Source organism: Callithrix jacchus, chromosome 4, assembly GCF_049354715.1.
Source record: "Callithrix jacchus isolate 240 chromosome 4, calJac240_pri, whole genome shotgun sequence".
Taxonomy (NCBI): Eukaryota; Metazoa; Chordata; class Mammalia; order Primates; family Cebidae; genus Callithrix; species Callithrix jacchus.
The window spans coordinates 127,727,379-127,743,970 of NC_133505.1; the positions used below are offsets into that span (position 1 = coordinate 127,727,379).

The 16,592-nt window shown below is 40.2% G+C and overlaps 1 protein-coding gene across 8 annotated transcripts in view; it reads right to left on the bottom strand.

The window, feature by feature from the left end:
* The window catches only part of TBC1D32 (TBC1 domain family member 32), a 245,006-nt gene that overhangs the window by 199,290 nt on the left and 29,124 nt on the right, over positions 1-16,592 (bottom strand). The gene's annotated exons all lie outside the window — the stretch shown is intronic.

The following is a 16,592-nucleotide window of genomic DNA, read 5'->3' on the forward strand; positions in this document are numbered from 1 at the left end:
GCATAGCTACAATACTGTTTGGACTGTGTTGATCTCTTTCTTTCCTATACTTTTCCTTAGCCTTCCTCCATAGTTCTTTGGTGAAAAGAATCCTGAAGGAAAAATTTATATCTGTTTTAAAAAGTTTATAGTAGATTGTAAGATATTTTGGAGAAAGAAAGTGTCTTTTTTCCATCAAAGGCAATTTAAATATGCATAATAAATATCATCTGAAAATAAAAATTATAATAGTAGCTACCACTTATGAGTAAATATTATGTAACAGGCCCTATCTCAACTTACAACTGTGAAATATGAGAAACATGAAAACAAAAGAGGTGAAATAGCTGCCCCAAGTCACAGAGCTATCACAACTCACATTCCCACCCATACCAGAGACTCACTTCTCTTCACTATCCTCTCTCTTGAGGTGTTCTCACTCAGGTTTTTGACTGTAAGTATATCATGATGACTCATAAATATCAGTCACTTGATCTCCAGAGTTGTTATACATATCTAATTACCTTCTCAATTATTTCCATTTGGATGTCTAAGGGGCATCTCAAACCTAACAATCCAAAATAGAATTCTAATTTTTTTATGCCAATCTGCTCAACCCTTAGACTATAAACACCACTAGAGTCAATCCAGAATTTGACTTAGATAAAAACATGAGTCAATCTTGACTCCTCAGTTTCTCTCATTTCCTACATTTAATCCATCATTAAGTCCTGCAAGACAACCTTTAAGCTTCACATATCTTAAATCCAACTACCCATCACCACTTCCCTGCTAAAACCCTAGTCCAAGGCACTATTGTCTCTAATCTAGACTACCTCAATTCATCTTAACTGGTCTCCCAGCTTCTATGCTTATGTCATCCTACCCTACCATCCATTCTCTATCAACAAAGTTTCTAAAGTTATAAATGAAATCACTTCACTCCCTTCCTGAAACCTCTCACTCCCCACTATACCTAGTTTCTCCCTGTACCTCTCTCTCATATATCATCTCCCATCCAGGCTCTAGGCACACTGCCTTCTTTCCATCCCTGGAAGATGTCATGCTCATTCTGGCTAAGAATCTTTGCCATTGGCTTTCCTCCAGGCTGGCAGCACTCTTACTCCAGAGCTTTGTTGGCTGCCCTCTATCACTTAAAACTCAGCTCAGGTCGGGAGCAGTGGTTCATGCCTATAATCCAAGCACTATGAGAGGCAGAGACAGGTGGATCACAAGGTCATGAGATCGAGACCATCATGGCAAAAATGGTGAAACCCCATCTCTACGGAAGATACAAAACTTAGCCACGCGTGGCAGTGCGTGCCTGCAGTCCCAGCTACTCGGGAGGCTGAGGCAAGAGAATTGCTTGAACCCAGGTGGCAGCGGTTTCAGTAAGCTGAGATTGTACCACTGCATTGCACTCCAACCTGGGGACAGAACGAGATTCCTCTTAAAAAAAAAAAGGGGGCGGGGGACTCAAGATGGCGCGGTGAGAACAACCCAGGATTGAAGCTCTCGGTGAATGCGTGGAGAGGGTGAGTCAGGGCCGCATTTCCAGACGGATCTTTGTTGGCCACAGAACGGGAAAATCCCCAGGTATAAAAGAGACATGGGATGCCAGGCAGAGGTTTTGGCCGGCGCTGTAGCGCAACAGCGTTTCACAGTGCTCCACACAAAGAGCACTGGTCCGGGTGCCCTGTTAAACCGGCAGTCTGAGACTTGAGAGGGCTGAACTTGAGACTGAATGGGACTTGGACAGTAAGCCAGCCCAGGAGATTCCAGGGAAGCAGTGTTTGGGGTAGCACAGTGGGACAAACAAAACGGCGATCCCAAACGCTCCGGGTGGGGGCACAGCTGAACCCAGGATGGTGCAGCTCCGTGTGGGAGGAGCGTCCGCCATTATGGAGGCAATCAGCCCCTACTGAAGTACACGCCCATTGCTGAGGCAACCCGCCACAACAGAGAGACTCCGCCACAGGGCGTAGCCTGCGGCAGCAGGGCAGACACTGCAGCAGCACGGCAGAGCCTGCAGCAACAGGGCGAACCTCACACCAGAAGGGCGGAGCCTCGGCAGGCAAATAGTGACTAGACTGCCTCCTAGCTGGGCAGGACAGCACAATGGAGACTCACAAAGAAAGCCCCAACCCACCCCCCCGCCCCGAGAAAGAGCATCTGAGAAAAAAAAAGGGTTTTTTTAGGAGTTCAGCTGCAGCAGAATTAAACATAGCAGCCTAACAGCCCTGAATGAACAACAGAGCTCACAGCTCAGAAATTGAGCTCCTATAAAGTACAGACTGTCTCCTCAAGAAGCTCCCTGACCCCTCTATATCCAAAAACTGATATTTGGCAGGCATCATTCGGGGACAAAGATAGCAGAAAAAGAAACTGGTAGTATCCCTCACTGTTCCGCAGCTGCTATAGGTGCACCCCAGACAAGCAGGGCTTGGAGTGAACCTCAGCAGTTGTACAGTGGAGGGGCTAGACTGGTAGAAGGAAAACTAAGTAACAGAAATACTTCATCACCAACAATCTGGGTGTCCACTAAGAGACCCAATCGAAAAATCAGCAACTACGCACATGACAAGTGGATAAATCCACAAAGATGGAAAGAAACCAGCAAAAAAAGGAGGAAAACACCCGAAACCAGAACACCTTGACTCCTACAAAAGACCAAAACTCCTCACCAGCAAGGGAACAAAGCTGGATGGAGAATGACTGTGATGAAATGACGGAATTAGACTTCAGAAGATGGATAATGAGAAACTTCCATGAGCTAAAAGAACATGTTCTAAATCAATGCAAAGAAACTAAGAACCTTAAAAAAATATATAAAAAAAGATTTGAGGAAATGATGACAAGAACGGATAACATGGCGAGGAATATGAATGAACTAAAGGAGCTGAAAAACACAATACGAGAACTTCGCGAAGCATGCACAAGTTTCAATAGCCGAATTGACCAAGCAGAAGAAAGAATATCTGAAGTCGAAGATCAACTCAATGAAATAAAACAAGAAACCAAGATCAGAGAAAAAAGCACAAAAAGGAATGAACAAAGTCTCCAAGAAATGTGGGACTATGTGAAAAGACCTACCTACGTTTGATAGGTGTACCAGAAGGGGACGAAGAGAATGAATCCAAGCTGGAAAATACTCTTCAGGACATCATCCAGGAAAATTTCCCCCACCTAGCAAGACAGGTCAACACTCAAATGCAGGAAATACAGAGAACACCACAAAGATATTCCACAAGAAGAGCAACCCCAAGGCACATAATCGTCAGATTCAACAAGGTTGAAATGAAGGAGAAAATACTAAGGGCAGCCAGAGAGAAAGGTCGGGTCACCCACAAAGGGAAGCCCATCAGACTCACAGCAGATCTCTCGGCAGAAACACTACAAGCCAGAAGAGAGTGGGGGCCAATATTCAACATTCTTAAAGAAAAGAACTTTCAACCCAGAATTTCATATCTAGCCAAACTGAGCTTCAGAAGTAAAGGAAAAATAAAATACTTTGCGAACAAGCAAGTACTCAGAGATTTTGTCACCACCAGGCCTGCTTTACAAGAGCTCCTGAAAGACGCACTACACATAGAAAGGAACAACCAGTACCAGCCATTCCAAAATCACACTAAATGCTAAAGAGCATCAACATAATGAAGAACCTACAACTACTAATGGGCAAAACAGCCAGCTAGCATCAAAATGGCAGTATCAAATTCACACGTAACAATATTAACCCTAAATGTAAATGGACTAAATGCACCAATCAAAAGACACAGACTGGCAAATTGGATAAAAAGACAAAACCCATCAGTGTGCTGTATCCAGGAAACCCATCTCACATGTAAGGATACACAAAGGCTCAAAATAAAGGGATGGAGGAAGATTTACCAAGCAAATGGATAGCAAAATAAAGCAGGAGTTGCAATTCTCATCTCTGATAAAATAGACTTTAAAGCAACAAAGATCAAAAGAGACAAAGAAGGACATTACATAATGGTAAAAGGATCGATACAACAAGAAGAGCTAACGATCCTAAACATATATGGACCCAATACAGGAGCACCCAGATACATAAGGCAAGTTCTTAATGACTTACAAAGAGACTTAGACTCCCACACAATAATACTGGGAGACTTTAACACTCCACTGTCAATATTAGACAGATCAACCAGACAGAAAATCAACAAGGATATCCAGGGCTTGAACTCAGACCTGGAGCAAGCAAACCTGATAGACATTTACAGAACACTTCACCCCAAATCCACAGAATATACATTCTTCTCAGCACCACATCACACCTACTCTAAAACTGACCACATAATTGGAAGTAAAGCACTGCTCAGCAAATGCAAAACAACGGAAATCATAACAAACAGTCTCTCAGACCATAGTACAATCAATTTAGAACTCAGAATTCAGAAACCAACCCAGAACCACACAGCTTCATGGAAACTGAACAACTGGCTCTTGAATGTTGACTAGATAAACAATGAAATGAAGGCAGAAATAAAGAAGTTCTTCGAAACCAATGAGAACAAAGACACAACATGTCAGAATCTCTGGGACACATTGAAAGCAGTCTCTAGAGGAAAATATATAGCAATAAGTGCCCATATGAGGAGAATGGAGAGATCCAAAATTGACACCCTATCATCAAAATTGAAAGAGCTAGAGGAGCAAGATCAAAAAAACTCAAAACCCAGCAGAAGACAAGAAATAACTAAGATCAGAGCTAAACAGAAGGAGATAGAGACACAAAAAAAACCTTCAAAAAATCAATAAATCCAAGAGCTGGTTTTTTTAAAAGATCAACAAAATAGACAGACCACTAGCCAGATTGATTAAAAATAAAAGAGAGAACAACCAAATAGATGCAATAAAAAATGATAAAGGGGAAATCACCACAGATTCCACAGAAATTCAAACCATCATCAGAGAATATTACAAACAACTCTATGCACATAAACTAGTAAACCTGGAAGAAATGGATAAATTCCTGGACTCCTGCATCCTCCCAAGCCTAAACCAGAAGGAAGCTGAAACTTATGAATAGACCAATAACAAGGTCAGAAGTCGAGGCAGCAATTAAGAGCCTACCACAAAAAAAAAGCCCAGGTCCAGATGGGTTCACAGCCGAATTCTACCAGACACACAAAGAGGAGCTGGTACCATTTCATCTGAAACTATTCCAAATAATCCAAAAAGAGGGAATCCTTCCCAAATCATTTTATGAGACCAATATCATCCTGATACCAAAACCCGGCAGAGACCGAACAAGAAAAGAAAACTTCATGCCAATATCCATGATGAACATAGATGCAAAAATCTTCAATAAAATATTGGCAAGCCGATTGCAACAGCAAATCAAAAAACTTATCCATCATGATCAAGTAGGATTCATCCCGGGGATGCAAGGCTGGTTCAACATACGCAAGTCTATAAACGTAATTCACCACATAAACAGAATCAAAAACAAAAACCACAGGATTATCTCAATTGACGCAGAGAAGGCATTTGACAAAATTCAACAGCCCTTTATGCTAAAAACCCTCAATAAACTCGGTATCGATGGAACGTATCTCAAAGTAATAAAAGCTATTTACAACAAACCAACAGCCAATATGATACTGAATGGGCAAAAACTGGAAGCATTCCCTTTGAAATCTGGCACTAGACAAGGATGCCCTCTTTCACCACTCCTATGCAATATAGTACTGGAAGTTCTAGCCAGAGCAATCAGGCAAGAAAAAGAAATAAAGGGTATTCAAATAGGAAAGGAGGAAGTCAAATTGTCTCTATTTGCAGACGACATGATAGTATACCTAGAAGACCCCATAGCCTCAGCCCAAAAACTCCTGAAACTGATAAGCAACTTCAGCAAAGTCTCAGGATATAAAATCAATGTGCAAAAATCACAAGCATTCCTCTACGCCAATAACAGACTTAAAGAAAGCCAAATCAAGAACGAACTGCCATTCACAATTGCTACAAAAAGAATAAAATACCTAGGAATACAACTCACAAAAAACGTAAGAGACCTCTTCAAGGAAAACTACAAACCACTGCTGAATGAAATAAGAGGACACAAACAGATGGAGAAACATTCCATGTTCACGGTTAGGAAGAATTAATATCGTGAAAATGGCTATACTGCCCAAAGTAATTTACAGAATCAATGCTATCCCCATCAAGCTACCATTGACTTTCTTCACAGAACTGGAAAAATCCACCATGAACCTCATATGGAACCAAAAGAGAGCCCGCATAGCCAAGTCAATTCTAAGCAAAAAGAACACAGCGGGGGGCATCACACTACCGGATTTCAAACTATACTACAAGGCTACAGTAATCAAAACAGCATGGTACTGGTACCAAAACAGAGATATAGACCAATGGAACAGAACAGAGGCATCGGAGGCAACACAACATATCTACAACCATACAATCTTTGATAAACCTGACAAAAACAAGCAATGGGAAAAGGACTCCCTGTTTAACAAATGGTGTTGGGAAAACTGGCTAGCCACGTGCAGAAAGCAGAAACTGGACCCCTTCCTGACACCTTACACTCAAATTAACTCCCGATGGATTAAAGACTTAAACATAAGACCTGGCACCATAAAAGCCCTAGAAGAAAATCTAGGCAAAACCATCCAGGACATAGGAGTAGGCAAGGACTTCATGAACAAAACACCAAAAGCATTGGCAACAAAAGCCAAAATAGACAAATGGGACCTAATCAAACTCCACAGCTTCTGCACGGCAAAAGAAACAGTCACTAGAGTGAATTGGCAACCAACAGAATGGGAAAAAATTTTTGCAGTTTACCCATCTGACAAAGGGCTGATATCCAGAATTTACAAAGAACTCAAACGGATTTACAGGAAAAAAACAAGCCCATTCAAAAGTGGGCTAAGGATATGAACAGACACTTTACGAAAGAAGACATATATGAGGCCAACAATCATGTGAAAAAATGCTCATCATAACTGGTCATTAGAGAGATGCAAATCAAGACCAGACTGAGATACCATCTCACGCCAGTTAGAATGGTGATCATTAAAAAATCTGGAGACAACAGATGCTGGAGAGAATGTGGAGAAAAAGGAACACTTTTACACTGTTGGTGGGAGTGTAAATTAGTTCAACCATTGTGGAAGACAGTGTGGCGATTCCTCACGGCCCTACAAATAGAAATTCCATTTGACCCAGCAATCCCATTACTGGGTATATATCCAAAGGACTATAAATCGTTCTACTATAAGGACACATGCACACGAATGTTCATTGCATCACTGTTTACAATAGCAAAGACCTGGAATCAACCCAAATGCCCACTGATGATAGACTGGATTGGGAAAATGTGGCACATATATACCATGGAATATTATGCAGCAATCAGAAATGATGAGTTTGTGTCGTTTGTAGGGACATGGATGAATCTGGAGAACATCATTCTCAGCAAACTGACACAAGAACAGAAAATGAAATACGGCATAGTCTCACTCATAGGCGGGTGATGAAAAACGAGAACACATGGACCCAGGGAGGGGAGTACTAATCACTGGGGTCTATTGGGGGGAAAAGGGGAGAGCCAGCGGTGGGGGGAGCTGGGGAGGGATAGCCTGGGGAGAAATGCCAAATGGGTGAAGGGGAGAAAGGAAGCAAAACACACTGCCATGTGTGTACCTACGCAACTGTCTTGCATGTTCTGCACATGTACCCCAAAACCTAAAATGCAATAAAAAATAAAAAATTTAAAAAATAAATAAAAAAAAAACTCAGCTCAGCTCAAAAGTCTCCTGATATGGTTTGGATGTCTGTGCCCTCCAAATCTCATGGCAAAATGTGATTCCCATGTTGGATGTAGAGCCTGGTTGGAGGTGACTGGATTGTGGAGGCAGATCCCTCAATAGCTTAGCAAGAGCCCCTGGGTGTTTATTGATTTCCTGCTTAGTTAGTTCACAGGAGATCTGGTTGTTTAAAGTCTGAGACTGCCCCCTTCTCCCACTTTTGCTCCAGCTCAGGCCATATCATGGGCCTCCCGCTTCACCTTTAACCATAATGCTAAGCTTCCTGAGACTCTCACCAGAAGCCAAGCAGATGCTGGTGCCATACTTGTACAGCCTGCAGAACTGTAAGACAATTAAACCTCTTTTCATTGTAAATCACCCAGTCTCAGGTTTCCAAGGCAAAAATGGCCTAACACATCTCCTCAAAACTAACTTCCCTGATCACCCTAAAGTCTTCTCTCCAACCCTCATTAACCACCATGCCACTGTCCTGTTTCCTTCATCATCTCTCTTACTAACGGACAGTCTACAAGCTACAGTGTTCGTGAGGGGAAAACAGGAGAAACCAAAGTTTTGCCTGACTACACTCCCCTCCAGAACTTGGTCTTTTCCCCTGTAATGTTCCCAATACCTGAAACAGTGCCTGAGGGAGGCACTCAATATATATTTGTTTAAAACAAGAATAATATTAAAGCCAGTCTTCTAACATGCAACATCGTCTTTCCCTAAGAAAACAATCAGAGGGTACACAGAGCCACTCCGTAATTAATAAATCCAAAATAGCCTCATACTTCATATTGTCCAACATAAATTTTCTTAAAAAGCCTTAAAAACATCCTGAGTTTACCCTTTTATAAAAGCATATAGTTTGCTGAAAGTATAGATGCTCTTTTTTTCATTGAAAGTACTGCATATTACTAGGAGAAATTAACATAGATGACTGGGTGATGAATACAGCAAACCACCACAGGCACGTGTATAACTATGTAACAAACCTGCATGTTCTGCACATGTATCCCAGAACTTAAAGTATATTAAAAAAAAAAAAAACTACCTGTTGAATGCCTAGTGATTAAAATAGCTATAGATTAGAGGGCTTTGTTTTCACTGAAATCAAATAGTTTATATTTCTACAGCTACATTTATTTTATTTCTCTCTGAAATTATACAAATTGTATATAAGCGGGGGCCATGGGGGCTCCGGCCAGATGTCCTGGTACTTGAGGAGGCGAGGCCATGAGTTCAAGGCCAACCTGAGCAACATTACATGCTCTCATTGATTGACAAAAAAAAAAAAAAATTGTATAAGCATTCATCAAAGCAAGTCATTTTCTTAACTGTGAAAGAGTCTATCACTTGGAGGTAACCTGGTGCCCGTCAGAACATGGAAGGTTCTGTCTTTTATGACTCTGAGATCAAAATAAAAGGGTCTGGTAAACAAGATACTCCCTTAAAAAAAAAGTACTGCATATTAAATACAGCTCTAATTTTGAATTTTCATTGTGTTGGGTTAAAATATTAAAATTTATTAATGATAACTACAAAGTAAATATAAGTGTATATGGATAAGACATATTGCTTAACAGAAATATAGAGATATAAATTATATAACATAGGCATCTTAGAACACGTGAACACACACCTTTATATATGCATACATTTATATATACACACATGCATACACATATATGTATACACGTATATGTATATAAGTATACATTTATACAAGAGTATATAATTTGTATGTGTGTGCGCGTGTGTGTGTGTGTGTGTGTGTTTGCTAGACAAGCTCTTTCACTTTTTAGATATTTCTCTTTAGCCTGGCCCTTCCGCCCCTCTTTTGCCACTTGAAGTCCAATGCACTATCCATTGTGCGACAGAGCCACCCTCCACCCCTCTTTTGTAAACCTCATTTCTTCTGGTCCTTCTACTCCCACCATATGATTTTTATCAGATCATTATCTATGTATAAATGTCTTGTCAATCAACTCATTAAAAAACAGCAGAACCTCAAGGACATGAGTTTTTAATCAAACAGACGAAGTTCCCGGCTCCCTCTTTTAACCAGCTAAGTGACTCTGGAGTCACATTTAACTGCATTCTCAGTTTTCACATCTACATCCCAGCATCACTGTTAAGAATTCAGTGGAATAATTAATATAGTCTTTTGTTTTATCACTATTAAAATTTTAAAATTCGAAGTCTCATGTCTCTCAGAAAATTTTCTATGAGAAAATATAAAATAATTGATTTTCCACCTGCCAACTGCATATTCAAGATCAGGCAATCTAAAAATATAATCAGTTGATTTTCCCAGATTTCCATTCTAATCCAGTCTTTTTCCCAATACAGAGGCATGTTCAATAACAGCCCCAATAAATAGCGATTCAGCCTCTGAACTCTGTCAGTTACAGGGAGTTCATATTTGGTGAGACATCCAGTATTATGCTAAATAGCAGCCAACATAGAAAGGTAATCCTTACATCTTAACAGAATTCATTTCCTTAAACATTCCCCAAGCCAAGGCTCCATTTTCTAGTCTCCTTGTACATAATGGCTCAGGCAAATAATCCTTACTCTCTGAAAATATCTTTACCTTTTACTTCACAAAAATGATCAGGGACAGTCAACACAGTGATTCCTCAACATCCCCCTCCTCTTCCCCTCAGTACTATTCTGTGGTAGAACTGTGGTAGATCTGGTCACCAAACGCACAGATCTTTCCTGAGTTCTCAACTTCTTTGACTTCCTTCTAACATACAACACAGCTAATTCACCATCCCTCCTGCCTTGAAACTCATCCCCTCTTAAGCTATACCCAGTGCAATACAGTTTGGTACCTTCTCTTCTGACTCATCCTTTTGTCTCTACTGACCCTCTGGAAATGGCTTTCCTAAGGCTACATATGTAGGTGGCTTCAGTAACACATCCATACAAATGACTCATACTGACTTATCCCCAACATTAACCTTTTTACCAAGTGACTCCTGCATTTTTGACTACTTATATCACTGACATACATTATTAGCAGCTCAAATTCATATGTCTTAAAAAAGTGGCCAGGCGTGGTGGGTTACACCTATAATCCCAATGCTTTGGGAGTATACCTACTATGTACCTGGCAGGATGATTTTATAGCTAGCAGCTATAAATAATAATTAAAATATAATTCTTGCCTTCACTCCATAATCTTATCCTGATCTGCCCTTCCAATGTACCCCCACAAACTCTTTGTTTTAACCATTCACATAAACTACCCATAGGTTCCCATATATTCTTTATTGATTCAGAGCTTTGGTCCATTCCCTCATCTGAAATACTTTCCTCTATAGCACTTTGATACTCACAGTTGTAAGGGCTACTCTCCAGAATTCCCATGAAACATCATTCCTAGCTCACAACTCTGTTATTTATGTACCTATCCTATCTTCTTTACTGTCTTAAGTAGGCTATTTGAAAAAATAATGCATATCTGATTAATCTTTGCACTTCTGCAGTTCTAAAACAAGAGATTGCACATGGCAGAGGCCTAACATCTATCTCCAGGTGAATGTACATCCAGAGTTGATGTCCCTCTATTCTATATTTGTCTTTCCTTCCAATTTATAATGCATATTAGAAAAGCATAACCTTTAATAGCTATCTGATTGGAAAAGCCTCAATCTCTTATTCTCCACCCTAAAAGATGCTTTTAATTATCTTCCTAAATACAGCATAAATTTCTCTTTAAAAATGTTATCTAAGCAATGAAATAATTTTTATTACACTAGAATTCCAAATGAGTCTAATACCCGCCCTAAAGGTTATCTATGCTGAAGTTCCTTTTAATATTGTTACTTATCAGTGAGTGGACAGAAATTGCTATAGCAACTGACTGCAATGTTTTAATAAGAGCATATATTTGCTAAATTTTTCAGTTGTTTCTGAACATTTCTTAGATTGAAAATTCCTAAGGATAGGAACAGTGTCTGCTAACTTGATTTGTAAAGTTAGAGATACAGATGTGTTCATAATAGAAGTGATATCAATATAGATAATGCCAAAAGAAAAGTTTTTTAAAAACTTCTTTACATTTGTTAATGTGTAAACTTGGCAAACAATATCTGAGCAAACTATAAAAGGGAAGAAGAAATAAATATAACAGGTTGATAGTCTAAGATGTATTTAGTCCTCTTATACAATCATACAGATTCAAATTAAAAGCCTTTATATGCTAAACTAAGATTTAGGTATATGTTTGCCAAATGTAGGTTACCTAAAGACTACAGAAAGAACACATCACATAATTTTTTCAAGAGATACAGTCAATTACTCAAGACAATCCTAAGCAAAAAGAACAAAGCTGGAGGCATCACGCTACCTGACTTCAAACTATACTACAAGGCTACAGTAACTGAAACATCATGGTACAGGTATCAAACCAGATATATAAACCAATGGAACAGAAGAGAGGCCTCAGAAATACACCACAGACTTAAAACCATCTGATCTTTCACAAACCTGACAAAAACAAGCAATGTAGAAAGGATTTCCTATTTAAGAAACAGTGCTGGGAAAACTGGCTAGCCATACGCAGAACACTCAAACTGAACCCCTTCCTTACACCTTATAGAAAATTAACTTCAGACAGATGAATGAAAGACTTAAATGTAAAACCCAAAACCATAAAAAAAAACCTAGAAGAAAACCTAGGCCATACCATTCAGGACATAGGCATGGGCAAAGACTTCATGACTAAAACACCAAAAGCAATGGCAACAAAAGCCAAAATTGATAAATGGGATCTAATTAAACTAAAAAGCTTCTGCTCAGCAAAAGAAACCATCATCAGAGTGAACAGGCAACCTAAAGAATGGGAGAAAATTTTTGCAAGCTCCCCATGTGACAAAGTTCTAATATCCAGAATCTACAAGAAACCTGAACAAATTTACAAGAAAAAAACAATCCCATTAAAAAGTAGGTGAAATATATGAACAGACACTTCTCAAAAGAAGACATTTATGTGGCCAACAAACATGAAAAAAGCTCATCATCTCTGGTCATTAGAGAAATGCAAATCAAAACCACAATGAGATACCATCTCATGTCAGTTAGAATGGTGATTATTAAAAAGTCAGAAAACAGTCAGGCATGGTGGCTCACACCTGTAATCCCAGCACTTTGGGAGGCCAAGGAGGACAGATCATGAGGTCAGGAGTTCAAGACCAGCCTGACCAACATGGTGAAACCCCCTCTACTAAAAATACAAAAATTAGCTGGGTATAGTGTGTACCCCATTCCAGCTACTTGGGAGGCTGAGGCAGGAGAATCACTTGAACCTGGGAGGCAGAGGTTTCAGTGAGCTGAGATAGCACCACTGCACTCCAGTCCGGGTGACAGCAAGACTCCGTCACAAAAATATAAAAAAAATTTTTAAAGTCAGGAAACAACAGATGCTGGCAAGGCTGTGGAGAAATAGGAATGCTTTTACACTGTTGATGGGAGAGTAAATTAGTTAAACCATTGTGTGAATGATTCCTCAGGGATCTAGAGGCAAGTGTCTAGAGGAATTAAAGGCAATTCAAGAGAGTGTGCAATTCCTCAAGGATCTAGAACCAGAAATATCATTTGACCCCACAATCCCATTGCTGGATATAGACCCAAAGAGATACATGCACATGGATTTTTGTCACAGCACTTTTCACAATAGCAAAGACTTGGAACCAACTCAAATGCTCATCAATGACAGACTGGATAAATAAAATGTGGCACATATACACCATGGAATACTATGCAGCCATAAAAAAGAATGAGTTCATGTCCTTTGCAGGGACATGGATGAAGGTGGAAACCATCATTCTCAGCAAACTAACACAGGAAGAGAAAGCCAATCACCACATGTTCTCTCTCATAAGTGGGAGTTGAACAATGAGAACACATGGACACAGGGAGAGGAACATCACACACCAGGACCTGTCAGGGTGTGCAATGGGAGGGAGAGCATTAGGAAAAATACCTAATGCATGCAGGGCTTAAAACCTTGATGACGGGTTGATAGGTGCAGCAAACCACCATAGCACATGTATACCTTTGTAACAAACCTGCACATGTATCCCAGAACTTAAAGTAATTTTTTTAAGTGCTACATTAAGAACTACAAAAGTTGGGCCAGGCGAGATGGCTCATACCTGTAATCCCAGCACTTTGGGAGGCCAAGGTGGGTGGATCACAAGGTCAAGAGAACGAGACCATCCTGGTCAACATGGTGAAACACCATCTCTACTAAAAATACAAAAAATTACCTGGGCATGGTGGTGCATGCCTGTAGTCCCAGCTACCCAGGAGGCTGAGGCAGGGGAATTGCCTGAACCCAGGAGATGGAGGTTGCGGTGAGCCGAGATCATGCCATTGCATTCCAGCCTGGGTAACAAGAGCAAAACTCCGTCTCAAAAAAAAAAAAAAAATTACAAAATCTTTGTTAAGATGGTATCGTGCTGCTATTCAGGCTGGACACCAGTAATATAAAATCATAGCTCAGTGTGGCCTCAAACTCCTGGGCTCATGTTATTAGGGAGGCAGGAGGCAAGGAGAGCCACAGTGACCCCATTTTAAAGTCAACTCCAACTTGAGACTAACATGGCACATTCCTTGCCAGTCGCAATCCATGATCATAAGGTGTTTACAGCTAAGGAACCAGCTTGGTAATTCCTACAAAAACAAATTCCTGCAACAGAAAATCCAGAGGTCTCAGTGCATATAACAATATATGCTTTCAAGATAATTATAGTTATGCTTTGATGTACTTATGCACTGAAATGTCAAGGATGGTTTTCTTTAAATCAAGAGAATAATAAACTGTGTCATGCTGTCAGCCTACTTGCATGTAGGCACAGATTAGTTTAGTCTTTACATAGACGGTATAAGAAAACCTTATAAAAAAGATAGTGCTGGTGTGTGCCTGTAATCCCAGCTACTCGAGAGGCTGAGGCAGGAGAACTGCCTGAGCCCAGGAGGCGGAGGTTGCAGTGAGACGAGATCGTGCCATTGCACTCCAGCCTGGGTAACAAGAGTGAAACTCTGTCTCAAAAAAAAGATAGGGCATTCCCCTACTTGCTTTCTGAAGACTCCATACTCTGTAACTGAATAGCTTTCAATAAACTATCTCTTCTCAGTGCACTCTGCAACTTTCCTTGAATTCCTTCCTGCACAAAATCCAAAAACTCTCTCTTGGGTTGTGGGTCAAGATCACTTTTCTGGTAACAAAGCAACCCTCCTGCCTCAACCCCTATTACTGGGACTACAGGCATATAATACCATGCCAAGCTAAGGTATTGTGATGTGGTGTGTGGTGTGTGTGGTGTGTGGGGGGGGGGTGTGGGGTGTGTGTGTGAGTGTGTGTATGTGTATGTGTATGTGTATGTGTATGTGTATGTGTATGTGTATGTGTATGTGTATGTGTATGTGTATGTAGAGACAAGGTCTCATTATGTTGCCCAGACTCGTCTCAAGCAATCCACCCGCCTTGCTCTCCCAAAGTGCTGGGATTACAGAGATGAACTATCATGCCTGACCTTAATATTTTAAAGTATGAAGAAACATTGAGTATTCATAAAGAATATGAGCACTGTTAATTAAAGAAATTACTAGTGTTCTGGTATCAAATTGTTTTCTCAATGGATTACTATTAAAACAAACAAGCCAGCAAGCAAAATTAAGTTCATATCTGTCCCTCCACATTCCTCTTCAAAACAATCCACCTATCCCAGACCTAACTCTGGGCAGCTGCAGAATCAATGCTACTATGTTCATTTTTTAAAAATCCTAGCTATCTTTCCCTTTCACGTCTCTGAAATTCTGTAGAGATTTTTAGGATTTTTTGTGCTTACAAAGCAAATAATAATTAAAATCTTATCAAGAGAGGGTAGCCAGACATGGAGGAACTTCTGAAGTACAGATTGGGATGTAGCTAATCCTATTGCTCTGAATGATGTTGCCAAAAAAGAGATAAGTGTCTTGCCATTTCTCAGCAGTACACAATCCTCAAAGCCAAAATTCTTCACCAAAGAGAGCACTGTAGAACTTTGAAGATTTCAGTAGAGGTCAGAAAACATTTGTTGAACTCGAGATATTCCAATTAAGATTTGAAGAGTCATAGCACAAAATAAATTAGGATAATTGAAAGGACATACTCTGAACGACAGGAGAAAGGCCATGTACCCAGTAAGGAAAAAAACCTACTCAAGAAAATCCGTACTGGAAGAATCCAAAGTCTAGCAACAAAATAGAGCTCAGGTTGTTCCCAGGAAAGAGAGAATCTGTTTCTTTGCCTTTTCCAGCTTCTAGAGGCCGCCGTCATTCCTTGGTTCCTGGCCTACTTCCATCTTCAAAAACAGCAATCCCATCACTACAACCTCTACGTCAGCCTTCACAATACCTTTTCTGACTCTGACTTTCCTGTGTTTCTCTCACATAGACCCTTGTGATGAGATGGGTCTCACCTGGAAAACTCGGGATCATTCCACAATCTGAAGATCCTTAACTTAATCACATCTGCAAAGTCCCTTTTGCCATGTCACATAATACGTTCACAAGTTCTGAGGATTAGAACATGACATCTTTGAGGGGATCATTATTCTGTGTACCACAGGTACCCAAGGATGGATTTCAAGGAGAAGTTGCTTGGAAAACAAAGAAAAAGTTAACGCTTTAAACCTGTTCATGTCAGGCAAGAGTAATAGGTGACTATTATCCTAAACTCAGCTTCAGCATAAGGTATAAACCCTGGGGTGAAGTTCCCTTGGAAGGTAACAAAATAGCTTGCACGCTATAAAACGGCAC